General features: G+C 38.5%; 1 long non-coding RNA gene across 1 annotated transcript; it reads left to right on the top strand.

Moving 5' to 3' along the window:
* The first annotated feature begins 4,507 nt into the window (after positions 1-4,507).
* On the top strand, positions 4,508-14,358 carry LOC139358069 (uncharacterized). The gene is made up of 3 exons (XR_011612305.1): positions 4,508-4,656; positions 9,960-10,117; positions 13,552-14,358. It is a non-coding gene; the product is annotated as an uncharacterized lncRNA (long non-coding RNA).
* The last annotated feature ends 1,491 nt before the right edge of the window (positions 14,359-15,849 follow it).

The raw sequence follows: 15,849 nt of genomic DNA, 5'->3' as shown, positions 1-15,849 counted from the left end.
AGTTCGCACACAGCCAGCAAAGTCTGCAATCATCTCGATTCCTTGTCTCCCAGTGAGAAGCCCATGTGACATTTATAAATATGAATAATCAGAAGAAAACATTGGTCAACAACCATTGATGTGCAGCAAAAAAATAAAAAATGTGATAACACTGGAAGTGGAATTCAAATACAATGTAAATGGAATAATAAAATTGGCTCACCACAGGAAATACAGAAGGGGAACTCGGCGCAACGCAGTGTTTTGACATAAATGAGGAACGTAATTGTGATGAAAAAGATGAAGAAGCCCCAGAGGAAGTGATGCCAGCAAAGACAGCCACAAACTTCATATTAAAGGAAGTCTTGTAGATATTTCATGACACTGACAATGTTAGATGCTGTTCCGAAAACAGCACGACAATTCACCAAGGCACAGAAACACTGCTGGCTCCTTATCATAAGCTATACGACAAGAAGGAGGCAAGCACTATTCAAACTGGGCTTGATACACTTCTATAAAGAAATAAAACACTTTAATTGGCTATTGTTTAATGTTTTAAATTACAGTGTAAAAACTAAGTACTGGCCAGGCGCGGTGGCTCACTCCTGTAATCCCAGCACATTGGGAGGGTGAGACGGGTGGATCACGAGGTCAGATCAAGACCATCCTGGCTAACACGGTGAAACCCTGTCTCTACTAAAAATACAAAAAATTAGCCAGTCATGGTGGTGGGTGCCTGTAGTCCCAGCTACTCAGGAGGCTGAGGTAGGAGAATCGCTTGAACCCGGGAGGCGGAGCTTGCAGTGAGCCAAGATCATGCCACTGCACTCCAGCCTGGGCGACAGAGCGAGATTCCATCTCAAAAAAAAAAAAAAGTACTAATTTCACTATGTTTGATTTCCTTACACATTTATAACCAACAGTAAGAGATTTTTAATGTTTTGACCAAAATTTTTAAATGACACAGAACAGTCAATTTTTCACGTGGATTATTTAGGTCAATTTACAGAGATCTTCAGTTTACATAGTGATTTTTTTGGCCCTGCACTGCTGTGCAAAGAGAGGACTGTCTGTGTTCTTAACCAGTAAGAAGGAGGGCAAGAAAGAGGTTCTCAGCCAGATATTGCATACGTAATAAAATGATGGGAGAGGGAACAGCACTTTAGATATGAAATGTACTGTGCGGGGAAGCTATTTGAACAGCAACAACAACAGCAACAAAATAGCTTAATTTAACCCGATAGAGCACACTCAGCCACCTTCTAGATGTCCCTGCTTATTCTTCAACTCTTCTCTTTTGTGGCCCCAAAGAATGATTCCCTTTCTGGAGTGAAAAATAACCATTGCTTTCTTTGCCTGGAACTTGAAACTGAGTTGTGCTGTATCATCCAAACCTGATCAATTCTCTCTTTTCTATTAATCAGTGAGGTCCAAAGGAGCCAAAGACAAATCTCTCCTGTTTTTCTTAGAAACAGAACGATGTTGCAGCTGTAACCACAGGCTGCTTTTAATCCTGAAAGTCAGCTTGATAATGAAATTCAGTGATTAATTTCTGTCTTCTAATCAATGAGTAGACACATCAATTTATAGTACGTTAGAAAGCCTCAATTCCACTGAAACAAAAACCAAGAGGCTTTGCGAATGTTGGAGTGTGCTAAAGGAAAAGCATGGACTGATGTTTGGGGAGAGGTTGGTCAATGTGATGAGGCCATCTGCGTTTGTTAATAGTGCTTATCAAAGTTAGGCTCTTACGCAGAGACAGAGACCAGGAGACAATCCTGTATCCTTCTTGACCATTATAGTTCAAAGAGTTGGCTCCCAAGTCTTTCAGAAAGACATTTCCATATTGTAGGAGATTTAAAGGGTCAGATAAAAGGTTTATAACTGCAGGTTTTCTTTTTTTTTTTTTTTTTTTCCAGATGGAATCTCACCCTTTTGCCAGGCTGGAGTGCAATGGTGCGATCTCTGCTCACCGCAACCTCTGCCTCCCGGGTTTAAGCGATTCTCCTGCCTCAGCCTCCCGAGTAGCTGGGACTACATGTGTTTGCCACCATGCCCAGATAATTTTTATATTTTTAGTAGAGACAGGGTTTCACCATGTTGGCCAAAATGATCTCGATCTCTTGACCTCGTGATCCACCCTCCTCGGCCTCCAAAAGTGCTGGGATAACAGGCGTGAGCCACCATGCCCGGTCATTGCCGGTTTTCTAAAGCTAAGGCTCTTAGAAATGGGAGGTCAGGGGCCTATAGTCAGGTTTTGGGTGGGACAAACAGTAAATTCTTTGGGCAGAATTGAATGTTCCCAGGCAGGTGCTTCAGAGGGGGCTGGGGCTTCCTAGGGGCATGGCTCTGAGCTGATAGAGGCTGTGTTGGAATTTGGCCAAGTCTCTTAGTGTATGCATGAGGAGGAGGGGCATGCAGAAGAAGCTGTTTGTGCCAAGAATTTGCGGTTTTCACAGGTTAAGACAGTGGTGCCTGGGATCATCTGCAAGGTATTAGTCAAATGTTGATTCGATGATTGTTTGCAGGCTTGTCCGAGGGCTTAGGCAGATCTGGACCTGTTGATAATGAAGGTAAACTATCTGAAGGTAGAGAAAGAAAACATAATGTCTCAATAATATCTAAAGTAGGAGTAGGAAAACAGAGATTTAAGGAGGTGAGATCCCTTAAGGCCTCAGAAACAAGTTCACTTCTAGTGCCTGCCTTCAGAGTAAATGGGTCATTAAATTAGTTCTCTGTAACTAACCTAGGAATGATGGTGAAGAAGGGAATAATGAGAGGAAGAACTTTAATAAGAATGCCTGAGAGACAATACTAGGTTAATGGGAGAGAAAGAAATTTCCAAGAAGCTGTCACGGGAAAGGGCTCATGAATAATAATTTAAAAATTAGTTATTAATAATATATTATTAATAAATAAAATTAATAAATAAAAAGAGATCTGCCAACAGCCACACTTACAGCACTAGATGGATTTTAACTAAATTGAAACTTGAGTTTTTAATGAATATTCTACAATCCAAAATTTATTTCAGTTTAATTTTAGCAACAAAACACCATTTCTTTACTTTTTGCAAAAGTAAAAGTAAAATGCTACTTGTACTTTTTAAAGAAAAAAATAACTAGCTGGACGTGGTGGCAGGCGCCTGTAATCCCAGCGACTCGGGAGGCTGAGGCAGGAGAATCGCGGAGGTTGCTGTGAGCCGAGATGGCCCCACTGCACTCCAGCCTGGGTGACAGAGAAAGACTTTGTCTCAATCTTCCTCAGTACTCATATGTAAATTTCTACTTTCCCTTCAGATTACAACAACTGTCATGCCAAAGCTGTACGCTCTCAGGGAATCGCTGTGGATTTCACTGATGACCACTTGACCAACTATTATAAAGATCAAGGCCAGGGGTTCTCAAACTCTCAACATTTGTGTGCTCATCTCCCCTTCAACCACAGACTCCCCAGAGCTGCCGGGCCACACTTTGTTTTGTTTACTGGAACATAGTTCGAAAGGGATGGAAATTTCCAAGAGGTGTTAAGAGACACATAAAGATTTTAAATATTAAAAAGAAAGAAAGAAAGAAAGAAATGGGCATATGTGAGCTTTGGTCATGAGAAGGCAGGCCTCGCAGCACGTAACTACTCCTTACAAAGCCCTGTCCAAAGACAGGACCAAACTCTAGCAAGGCTTCCAGCAGCACAAGGGTGTCCCTTGGATGACCCCAGCCCTCCTTAAAATGACTGCCTGAAAAAGCTCACTTGCAAGGAGAATTTACTGTTTGTTTCAGGCAAAACCTGGTGATGGGCAGGTAGAGCCCTGAATCCCCTCTTAGAACCTTAGAAAGCTTGCAATTATAAATGTTTTCTCCACCTTTGAAGTGTAAATCTACACCCAGAATTGTCTCCTCAAAGACCTGAGAGCTGCCTGTTTGAAATGCAAACATTCAGGAAGCTAACTCTTGCTCTTGCTGCCAGTTCCTGAGGGAGGGGAAAGGCCCAGCTTTGGTGAGCACCTTGCTCCAGCTTGCACAGTTGACTCTTCTATTGCCATCAAAATCAACATGTAGAGTTTTTTCAAACCCAATGACAGCCCATTACAATGGAGGCCATAGCAATGGAGGTCTCTAAATGCAAACAGATGGTGGGACAGTTTCCTGATAACAGCCAACTTTATTCCAAGCATAAGCATGTCATGAAATTATTGGATGGCAGATTATGCTTGAGTTATCTATGGTCTTCCTTTTTCTCCCTGGTCTCATCCCAATAGCTTATAGATCCTTTAAAGGCAAAGGCCAAATATTCAGCTAAGTTAGGCATAGTTTAGATGCCCAATAACAATTTTAGCTATGTGGGAGAACCTATTTAAGATGTTGAGGATGATCACGTGTGTACAGGGCAAAAAGTATGGCACAAAGAGATAAGGGGATGGAGAATCACACCCTCCCCTCCCAACCACAGACCGTGACCTTGGGCAGATCCTCTAACACCAGGCCCACCCAGGCCCCATCTGACAATGCCACATTCTATATGACCTCAGAATTCTTTCGGGATTCCAGCTGAAAAGCAATACTAGAAATGTAGCTGTGGTTTCCAGCTGGCCCATGTTAGTACGTCTAGCTTTTCTTCCTCGCCACGGAAGCACCATGGGAGAACGAAGCCCGATGCTGAGCATGCTTTGGCCAGGTGGGTGCCGCTGATTGGCAGACCTCAGCGACTGTGTTCCGCCTCCACAGAGGCCAGGGATGTTTGTTTCCCCAGTGTGGTCATATATTTCAGCCAGTTTTGTGCACTTTGCCCTCTTAATTTGCTTCACTTTCAGGCTCAGTGAACCTGAGCTGCAAGTCGCCCTCCAGTTTCCCTCAGCAAGTACTCACTGGGCAGCCCCAACATATGAGAAGTGTGCACAGAGGTGAACTAAATTACTAAAAACTATTACTTTTCTAAAATGCTTCCTGGCTTCCAGAACTCACCATCTGGGAGAAAGGTCAGATGCACACAGAGACAACTCAACAACACATATGATCATCAGTGATTTAAAGAAGGTACTGGAAATCATGGAATAAGAACAAGAAGAGATTACTTTCCAGGGCTCTCAGAAAGTTTCTAAAAAGAGGTGCCATTGACCCTGGCCTTAGTATTGTGATGGAGACATTACAGAGCTGGTAGGAAGGAGAAGGAGACCTTACAGAGCTGGTAGGAAGGAGAAGAAGGAGAAGGAACAACTGGAGCACACTTGGGGTGAAAGGAGCGGCACTTTCCTGTGGGAGCTGCAGACTCGGTTTTGGAGGAAGAGTTAGGAGCCAGGATCTTGTCAGGAATAATTCTGTGTCCAAGTGCAGAATCGTGGTTTTCTCCATGACTGCCAGTAACTCCATTTCTCAATCATGATGGTAATGCTTTTGTTTTTTGGCTCCAAATCCCAGAGATTGGCAGTACTGAAGACACATTACAATAATTAACTTTTCAACTTTGAGATGATTAATTTTTACAAAGTACCAAGAACAGCTGTTTGGCATGTAGCAGTGCGGCATGAGTGTCTCGTAAATGAATTAAACAAAATCTCTCTCCAACACACACACGGTAATTCTTGCTGCATGTCAGCCTCCACTTCTCCCTCCATTATCTGGTGCCGTGAAGCTGAGGCAGCCGGCTTGAGCGAAAGCTTTCAGATCTCACTCCAACAAAGAGCTTTGATTGATTCACTTAGCATAAAGTGTTTTATCTGGCTAGAGAAATCCAATCAAGTTTTATTAATTACTAAGAAAAATATCTATGCAATGGATTAATCTTTGATCAAAACTGTGTGTGAATTGGAAACATATTACACATATGGAGAGCAGTTTTATGGAATAAAAATGATCTATGCGTGGCATAACTGACATTGTCTTTGTATTTTTGGGGGGGATAAGGACGGAGTCTTGCTCTGTCATCAAGCTGGAGTGCAGTGGCACGATCTCGGCTCACTGCAATCTCTGCCTCCTAGGTTCAAGCAATTCTCCTGCCTCAGCCTCCCGAGTAGCTGGGATTACAGGTGTGTGCTGCCTCACCCAGCTAATTTTTGTATTTTTAGTATAGATGGAGTTTCACCATGTTGTCCATGATGGTCTCGATCTCCTGACCTTGTGATCCTCCCCTCTTGGCGTCCCAAAGTGCTGGGATTACAGGAGTGAACCACCTTGCCCAGCCTATAAATAATTTTTGAAACAGTTATAGACTATACAGATAGCTTAGCAATTATAAAGTTGTATTTATCAAGTATGTCACGAGGTAAACATTTTACACTATGCAAAAGGGAGCAAACCTCCGAATTTGTCATGCAGGGTCACTGGTGGAACTCACAGCAACAGGTTTGATAAAGCAGAGGAGGGAACTGGGCTTCTGTGTGCTTTAGAGAGAGTGAAACATGAGGAGTCACAGGCAGAGAAAACTGTTTTTCAGAAAGAAAAGAAAGGGGACATGACAGCTCAGCAGTAGCGGGAAGAGTGCTTCTCTGTGGGTGCTGCAGGCTTGAGCTGCTGTAAGTGGCTATGCTTGGAACAGAGGATCTGGATAGGAGAATGGGAAAGGGAGTGCTGGAATCAGGGGTGGGCAGGAACAGAAGTCTGGAAACCAGAATGACCTAGGGTTTTCTCTCATGATACCTTTCCCAGTGTTTCATGTCTATAAAGTAGCAAGCATGTATATACTGTTTAGAGGCACCTACAGTTACATACTATACTCATATACAACACTTGCATTGTACAAAGTACACATAGTAGGTGTGGCACGTAATAAGGTACCCTCCTATATTTTCTTCTAAAAGATTTTTAAATATTTGCATCTCAAATTTAAGTCATTTGTCCATTTAGATCTGGCCTTTGTGTGATAGGGATCCATTTTGGGGATAGAGACCCATTCTGATATTTTCCCATATGGACACCAATTGCTCATACAATGGATTATATAGACCCTTTCTGACTATTCTGTAATGTTAGCTAGGGCATAAATCAAGATTTTACACAAGCATAGACTTTCACAATAGCAATTGGTGCTGTCATAATTATAACTTCACAGTAAATCTGGTACATGATAGACTCACATAAGCTCCCCCTTTGCACACTTTATTCTTCTATGGGATTGTCTTAGTTATACTGGTCCCTTTTCTCTTCCATATAAGCTTTGGAAGCAGTTTAGTGACAATGGTACTCTTGTCTTGTTCTTGATTTTAAAAGGAGTGATTTCAATATTTTTAGCCACACGATATGATAGGTGCTGTAGGTTATTTGTTGACTTCTTTTATCAGGTTAAGGAAGTTACCCTTTATTCATAGGTGGAAATATCATGAATAATTTAATTTTTGTAAAATAATTTTATAGGCCTTTTGAGTCTATCATATAATTTTTGTCTTTAATTTGTTGATAAGGAGATAACTTCAGTAGATTTTGTAACATCAAACTAAATTTGCATTACTAACCGAGCTTGTTCATGGTTTTTATACATTGCTGGTATACTTCCTAGCATTTTGTTTACAATATTTGTCTCCATGTGCATGGATGAGGTACACCATAGTAAGGTTATCCTAGTCTCATATGAATTAAAGAATGGCCTCTTTTTCTCCCGTTGCAGATAATTAGTGTAACATTGGAACTACTCGTTACATCATCTGGGCATCATATTTTCTTTGTAGAATTATTATCAACTCAATTACTTTAATGGTATGATTTCCATCCAGATTTCCTATATTTGAGTCAATTTTGATAAGTTACATGTATCTAAAAATTTGTTAATCTCACTTATTTACAAATGCATATATATAGTTGTCTTATTACTTAATGAAATTGATCATAAATATAAAAGTATGTATGTACAGCTTAAGAAGAATATAAAATGAGCATATGTGTCCTACCTTCAGGTTATGAAATAGAATATTTCCAGTATCTTAGAAACTCCCATTGCCGTTCTTCAATGCCACTCACTCTTTCCACAAGAGGTAAACACTATCCCTAACTTCCTGTTAATCATTCCATTGCTTGTCATTACAGACCGTATATTATTTAGTTTTGCATGTTTGACTTTTTAAATAAGTGAAACTAGGTATTGTTTCTTATGATCAGCTATGCATACACACAAACATGTACATGCATATATATATATACACACACATAGACACACATCATTTTTTAGAGCAGTTTAAAATTCACAGCAAAACTGAGCAGAAGGTATAGATTTCCCATATATTTCCTGCCCCTGACACATGCATAGCCTCCCCCATAATAAACATCCTCCACCATAGTGGTGCATTTATTACAATTAGTGAACCTACATGATACATCTTATAGTTTGCATTAAAGTTCACATTCGGGCTTGGACAAATTTACAATGACAAGTATTCACTATTAAAATATCATACACGTGCTTTCACTGCCCTAAGCATCCCCTGTGCTCTAGTTATTCATCCCTCTCTTTCCCCTGGAAATCACTGTTTTTGTTTTGTTTTGTTTTTCTACCTCTATAGTTTTTTACCTTTTCCAGAAGGTCATATAGTTGGAAGTGATAGTATGTTGCCTTTTTATATTGGCTTCTTTCACTCTGCAATACGCATGTAAGCTTCCTCTGTGTCTTTTCGTGGCTTGACAGCTCTTTTTTTTTTTTTTTTTTTTAAATCATTGAATGGTATTCAATTGTCTGGATGTAATACAATTTGTTTATTCATTCACCTACTGAAGTAAATCTTGCTTGTCTCCAAGTTTTTGCAATTATAAATAAAGCTTCCATAAACATCTGTGTGCAGGTTTCTGTGTGGACATAAGTTTTCAACTCCTTTGGGTATATACCAAGAAACAAGATTGCTGGGTCATATAATAAGAGTAGATTTAGTTTTCCAAGAAGTCACAGAACCATTCTCCATTTTGTATTTCCATCAGCACTGAATGAGAGTTCCTGTTGCTTCACATCCTTACCAGCATTTGGTGTTGTCAGGGATCTGGATTTCTGCCATTCTAATATGCGTGCAGTGGCATCTCATTGCAGTGCTATATTTGAGAATGTGAATAGCTGCAGTTCATTCACTCTTAGTGCTGTGAGATACTCTGTTATTGGAATATATGATCATTTAGTTACCCAGTCCACTATCTACCCGTATTGAGGGATAATTGCATTGTTTCCAGGTTTTTAAAATTGTGAACATTCGGATATGTCTCTAGGTAAACAAACGCAAGAAATTTTCTGGGGCATGTATCAGGCTGACTAGGTTGTACTAGGTTGTAGTGAAGCCATTGGGTCATAGGTATGAGCTAATATCTGTTTTCCAAATGGCTGTCCTTCTACTTGCATGGGATGAATACTTCCATGGTTCTTTATCCTTGCCAATACAACACGTTTCAGAACTTCAAAAAACAAAACAAAACAAAACAAAAAACCAAAAAAACAAAACAAAAAAAACCACTGTCAATATGTGTGAAAGGGCATCTAATTATTAATTTTCATTTTCATGGTTATTATGAGGTTGCTCACTTTTTCACATGCTTATGGGCTATTTGTGCTAACTTCTTAATAGAGGTGTTATTTTTCACTTATTTATAGGGGGCGTTTATATATTCTGGATACCAAACCCTTCTAGGTAAGATGTGTTGGAAATATCTCTGCCAAGTTTTGCGGTTTTTTTCACATTGCAGTATCCTTCAATAAATAGAAGTCTTAAATCTTTATGTGATCAAGTTAATTTTTCCTCTTGCAGTTTGTTCTTCTTCCCTATTTCAACATAAAGGAGATGCTCTCCAGTTTTTTCTAAAAATGTTGAGAAGCTGTCTTTACCCATTAAAATATATTTCTATGTTTGGTGTCTAGGATTAAGTTTCAATTTCATTTTTTTCCCTTATGGAAATCAGCGTCCCAGCGATGCTTATTGTAAAATTTACTATCTTCACTTAACTACAGTAAAAGCTGTGTTACAAAATATGTTTACAAGTATGTGTGAAAAATATATTTATCTTTATGACTGTACTCAGATTAATTAGCTTCCAGGTCTACTGTGCCACAGTCGGTTCCTTCTAGTGGGTTCGTGGTCTCGCTGACTTGAAGAATGAAGCCGTGGACCTTCACTGTATTACAGCTCTTAAAGATGGCAGGGATCCAAAGAGTAAGCAGTAGCAAGCGGACCTTCATGGTGAGTGTTGCAGCTCTTAAAGATGGCATGGACCCAAAGAGTGAGCAACAGGAAGGTTTATTGGGAAGAGCTAAAGAACAAAGCTTCCACAACCTGGAAGGGCACCCAAGCAGGTTGCTGCTGCTGGGTTGGCAGGGGTTGGGGGGCAGGAGGACAGCTTTTACCCCCTTATTTGTCCCCTCCCATGTTTTGTTTCTGTCCTACCAGACTGCCCTTTATTCAACCCTCCATGCAATTGGCTACTTTTAGAATCCTGCTTATTGGTGCATTTTGCAAACCTCTTGTAAGATAGGAAAGTTCCTGATTGGTGTGTTTTACAATCCTCTTGTAAGACAGGAAAGTTCCCCAAGTCAGCGCTCCACCCAGGAAGTCTAGCTGGCCTCACCTGTCGCTACCAGAGGCTAGTTTCCACCCTGGTATTTGTCAGGCCCATAGATAGTGTGAATTCAAACCCGAACCAGTATGGCTATTGTCTTGTATTTAGAAATTACCATACTTTTTAATTTTTCATTTTTTTGTCTACCCTATTGGGACCAAGACAAGCATATATTTTCACTTTCTTCTTATGGGGTGGGATTTTCCTAGCCCAGGCACTTAGCATGCTTCTCTTTAGAAATCCTAGATTTATGCAGAAGGCATTTTAGCCTATATTCCTCTCTACATGGGCATCAGCCTCTGTCTACTGAATTAGGTGCTCATGGGTCTGGGCCAATAGTTACTGGGAGACACCCCAGGGCAAATGCCAAATGAGGCGCTCACAGCTCTGGATTCAAACGTTTTTGCGCTTCTAGATATCTGAAAATTGTCCTTACTTTGACCCAGCCCATGCATTAAAGCAGATGCTTTTAAATATTTTATGATGCATGCTTTAGGAAAGGGTCTGTCTGGATATTTTTTCTTTCAATTTGCATTTTTCATTCAATTCTTCTTTCACACTATCCTAAGCATTAATCAACTCTTGTCATTTATGAGAGTTAGCACAAAACTTCGCTATCCTTTTCATTATCACCATTTCATTTTGTTGTGCATAGCCCAGGCTATTTATCTAAAAATGTTTAAAGAAATCTAAGGCCTTGAAGGATTCTTTCTCAAGGACTGTACTATTTGTATTTCGGGAAATGCTCATTTGTTCCCGTTTCACTTTCTTCTTGGGTCACAGTCTTTGATGACTGCAACCTTACAGAGGATGACAAAAGAGGGCCCACACTGAGACAATGACACCTGCTTGCCCCTTTGGATTTTATTTTCTTAGTGTTCCCAGAATATTAATAGAATGTCAAAAACAAATTAATATCATCAGAATGTGCGCCTCACTTAAAATTTCTCTCTCTAATAGGTTTTTGTTTCCTAGTTCCTTTGGTACCCTAATGTTTAGGTAAATAGTCTCTGAGGAAAGGATGTGGAAGTCATAGCAAAATATACGCTGGACTTGAATGAAAATATCTGTTTCATAAAAGTTAAGCAGGCAACAAAAATTTACCTTTTTTAACCTAAATTATCTAAACATATATTCACTTTTCTGCTTCATTGAAAGATATTTGAGATTGAATGTTTCTGAGACAGATTTCGGAATGCCCTCTCTCTAAAATATATTTCTTACCCTTTGTGGACTAAACAGTTATTTAAAAATGAACTTAATGATTCCTAATTACTAAGTTATCTAAACAGTTATTTAAAAAAACTTAATGATTGCTAATTACTCAGTTATTTGTAATGCATTTCAAATTAACTTTATTGTCTAAACCTTTTAACACAAATGTATGAAATTATGAAACAGAGAATTGGCTATTTTTGTTCAAATGTTTGTTCTCATAAGACTTAAAATATCACTCAGCTATATGATTAAAAATGAAGGGCTGCAGTCATTAAATTATTTCCCACTTATTTGTGGTATTTCTCCATATTAAAGGAGACAAACAGTGCTCTTCAAATCTGATGATAGTTCTATTGATAGTGGCCATCACAAGTTACACATTATTAATAAGGTAAAGGCGTGAATAAAATTTCTCCCTTTCTTTTCACTCAAAAACTACAAGTATAATTCTTTGATAAGATGCCCTAACCATGATTTGTGATGCCAATCATAGAAGGAAAGAGGATGTTGAGAAACAATAAAATCACTACTTTAAAACATTCTGTGCCTGAATATTTTGATGGCAATATTGGTCATACTATAAATTCGAAAATATAAATTTTAATCTAGATTGACTTTACTCTACTAGTGATTATAAGAGCTTTATCCAAGAGAAGCACTTGCATTTTTATTCCTACTGTTTCTTAGAAAATGTGAAACTCCTTATTATTTTTTTAATTTTAAGAATTCCACTTCCTAGATAAGCAGAATATAGAGCCAACTGTTATGTTCTGGTTGTTTTTAATGGGTATATTTGTGTTCTCCCCCAAATTATAATTTATTAATCTCTAAGTTCAATTAGATGAGTTGATTACTTTTCATACACCATTGACTAAAGGAAACCTAATTTTACATGTAATTCAAGGGCATCTGTGAATAAGAACTTTTTAAATTAAAGCAACACATGTGCATGAAAAATCATTCAAACAGTTTGATGGGCATAAAATCAGTGGAAACCAGGAATTTTTTTTTCCTTCCACAGACCTTGGTCCTCTTTTGCAGAGTTAGGCAAGGTTTATCATACATTTTTTTTTTTTTTTTTACTATATGCTATTCTCTTGAACTGTAAATAATATTATATAATCACCTAATTTGTTTTATCAATTTTAAGTAATATCCTTTGACTTTTTATGAATGATAGAGAATATAGCTCATATACCCTAGTTTCTTTTGTTTTCTTTTCTTTTTTTTTTTTTTTGAGACAGAGTCTTGCTCTGTTGCCCAGGCGGGAGAGGAACGATCTTGGCTCACTGCAAGCTCCACCTCCTGGGTTCACACCATTCTCCTGCCTCAGCCTCCCCAGTGGCACCCACCACCATGCCCTGCTAACTTTTTGTATTTTTAATAGAGATGGGATTTCACCATATTAGCCAGGATGGTCTTGATTTCCTGACCTTGTGATCCGCCCACCTTGGCCTCCCAAAGTGCTGGGATTACAGGCGTGAGCTACCGCACCCGGCCCATTTACCCCACTTTCTTCTTCTAAAACTGTATTTCCAATTTAGTCTTTAATCTATAATTTTAAGGGATTTTTAAAAAGCTGCTTCCTCTAAATAATATACTTACAGTGCTTAATTCTTTGCTTAAATAATATACTGTTTAAATATATGGTCCATCCAATTTGAACACCACTGATTGGCTCAGTAGGATGTGGAGATTAGTATACAATTTCCCTCCCCTCCAACAGTCCCTGTCATAGCTTTAGACTTGTATCAAATATGGTTCTATGCTTGAATTTTCACATTTTATGTAAATTACATTCTATTTTGTAATTATAATAAAGTCTGTGCTTTGTTCATAGGTTAATTTTGATCATGGAATCTCAAGTGAATTGACAGCATCATTATTAGGTTTTCTTTTTTTTTTCAAACCACAGTCACAGGTGGCATAATTTGATTTTGTGAAGGCAATGAAATGATAACACAGATACACCGAAGCCTCCCAAAAGAATCCTGTTTCCAAGATTCAAGAAGACGGATTAATGTTTTTCCATTAATTGTTTGAAATTATGCCATTTTTTACTATGTGCCATCAATTTTAAAGCACTTCTGAAAAGAGATAACAATCTACAATAGCTGACATTTTAAATTCATAAAAATATAGTATTTTCTTCAATTTGCATACATTTATGATGCATTATTTCTTATTTCCCAGGAATTTTACTTATCTTTGTTTTGAATGATTAAAAAGGAAACATAGCACCTTTTTTCAGCACATCATCAAGGCAGCCTAATTATTCTTCTTCTCTTTATGAAGGAATTGAATTGGGATAGACAGCTTGCCAGGCCTGCTGCCACTTGTCAGCATTGCATCCCTACAGTCAACCACACTTGCATCTAATGACCATCTCTTTTATTAAATTTCTTTTGCACCTTTTCTTCCTGAATGAATGCAAGATAGTTAATTTTCCTGTTCACTTGCATGTCTCAAGAAGGTTTTAATTCTTTTTATATTGCATTAATATTTAACTTAAGTTTATAATTGCAAAATGATTTATACTCAGAACATTGAAGACTCCTTTGTTTTGTAACATCCTGTCAAAATGATGAGATGACAGATCATCCTCTAGGGAAAAATTGGTTTTGATTGGCATCAGCCTTTCCAACAGCAATGCTGGAGACAAGAATAAAATGGAGTAATATTTTTCAAGGATTAAAAGGAAACAAATTTTAATCCTTGAATTGTTTGCAGCCAAAATCTTTTAAATATGAAAGCACAGAAAAAGACATTATAAAATAAGGCCTCAAAAGTTGTATTTCAAACAAATCCCTTAGAAAATGCCTAGAGGACATACTCCAGTAAGAAGAGGAATACACCGTGGTGTTAGAATTGAGGGTTCAAGAATCAATGGTAGTGGTGTTTATCATACCCTAAAAAATACATGAAAACATAACATATTGAAGACAACCCCGAGTAAATTTCAGAAAGCACCCCCTTCAACAAAGGGCTGTCGTAACGGAGAAAGCAAAACCAGAGGTGGCAAGAGGAGGCTAGAGTACTTACTTGGTTTGCTGAGATGATATTAATTTTGAAACATGTAGGATATTGAGAACATTAACATAAATAATGATATAACCACCATTACAATGTTAAAAATTTCCAGATTTCAAACAAATGGAAAAAGATTTGATCTATAGAGTGAGAGGTACAAATAGGAAAAAAGAAACAGTAAAGAGTGTATGAAAAATTATAAAATGAGATGACAGAAATAAGTCATAATGGAACAATAATTACATAAATGAAAGTTTAAGATTGTCAGGTAAAATTTTTAAGTGTCAAAAAACACACAGTATAACCTATTGAAAATAAATTAGTGGAAAAAATGTAGCAGGAAAATATGAATAAAAAGAGCTAGGTCCAATTTTTGATAAAAATTTGAATTCAAGTTGATAATATCCTAAAGAAGGAAAAGTCTGTAGACCAATAGAAGAAATAGCAGATGCACAGGTGTGCTCACAAACATGCACGCTCATGACGCTAGTGATACAAACTCAAATTCCCATTACAGTTGTACACAAACATTATGACCAACAAGAAGAAAGTTCCTTTAAGCCCACTTGGAGCATTAAGACAAATTTACCATGTGAATCCATAAGTGAACCCTGAGTTACTTCTGTGAAGGAATGTAGAATGATATCATAAGTGAATTTCATATAGCACTCAAAGCTCCCCCTCTACATGGTTCAGGATAGACTTGAGTATCCACGGTTCTGGAGTGGAATGGAGGAGAAAGGAAAGGCACATTCAGATAAAGAAAATGTGTACAGAGCACACTAGGGATATCAGAAGAGGCTGCTCATGGCCAGGCGTGGTGGCTCATACCTGTAACCCCAGCATTATGGGAGGCCGAGGTGGGTGGACCGCCTGAGCTCAGGAGTTCAGGACCAGCCTGGGCAGGAAGGCAAAACTCCATCTATAACAAAGATACGAAAAAATTAGCTAGGCATAGTGGCACATGCCCTTGGTTCCACTTACTTGGGAGGCTGAGATAGGAGGATTGCTTGAGCCTGGGAGGCAGAGGTTGCAGTGAGTCCAGATCGTGCCACTGCACTGCAGCCTGGGCAACAAAGTGAGACCTCATCTCAAAACAAAATAAAAC

This window comes from Macaca nemestrina, chromosome 14, assembly GCF_043159975.1.
Source record: "Macaca nemestrina isolate mMacNem1 chromosome 14, mMacNem.hap1, whole genome shotgun sequence".
In the NCBI taxonomy this organism is placed as follows: domain Eukaryota; kingdom Metazoa; phylum Chordata; class Mammalia; order Primates; family Cercopithecidae; genus Macaca; species Macaca nemestrina.
The sequence above is the reverse complement of the archived record's forward strand: the minus strand, read 5'-3'. Positions and strand labels throughout refer to the sequence as shown.